Here is a 666-nt window from a genome sequence, read left to right as displayed (position 1 = left end):
ATGCCGGAGGGAAGCAGCCTTTAATTGCAGCATCCCCACATGCAGCGCTGGTGCATCGCTGCGGATGAGGTCCCGGCACATGGTTGGGCGCAGCCGCCTCTGCGGTGGTGCCCAAATCCCACCTTGCTGGGATGCTCCCACCCACCGGGGTCCTCACGACCCTGCCAAAACAGTGCCGGCCCCTTTGGCACTGGCAAGGGGGGACCAAGGCCGTGGCAACAAGAGCCGGAAAGTTGGCACAGCCCTGCCCAGCCCAGGGGCGGCACAAGCCCCCGCGCCCTCGTCCCGTTCCCATGGAGCAGCATCCCTCAAGGACAGTAAACAGGATCTGCTCCCCGGAGCAGCCCAGCACGGCGCCTGTCCCGGCATCCCGGCAGCCCTCCCCAGTGCCAGGGGACATGTTGGGGGAGTTTCCCGAAGTCCCTTCCCCCGGTGATGCCCTACCTTGGACACGGTGAGGGGTTTTCCGAAGTCCCTTCCCCCGGTGATGCCCTACCTTGGACACGATGAGGGGTTTCCCGAAGTCCCTTCCCCCGGTGATGCCATACCTTAGACATGGTGATGGGTTTCCCGAAGTCCCTTCCCCCGGTGATGCCATACCTTGGACACGGTGATGGGTTTCCCAAAGTCCCTTCCCCTGGTGATGCCCTACCTTGGACACGGTGA

This window comes from Charadrius vociferus, unplaced genomic scaffold (genome assembly GCF_000708025.1).
Source record: "Charadrius vociferus isolate BGI_N301 unplaced genomic scaffold, ASM70802v2 scaffold384, whole genome shotgun sequence".
Lineage (NCBI taxonomy): Eukaryota > Metazoa > Chordata > Aves > Charadriiformes > Charadriidae > Charadrius > Charadrius vociferus.
This window is presented reverse-complemented; position numbering follows the sequence as displayed.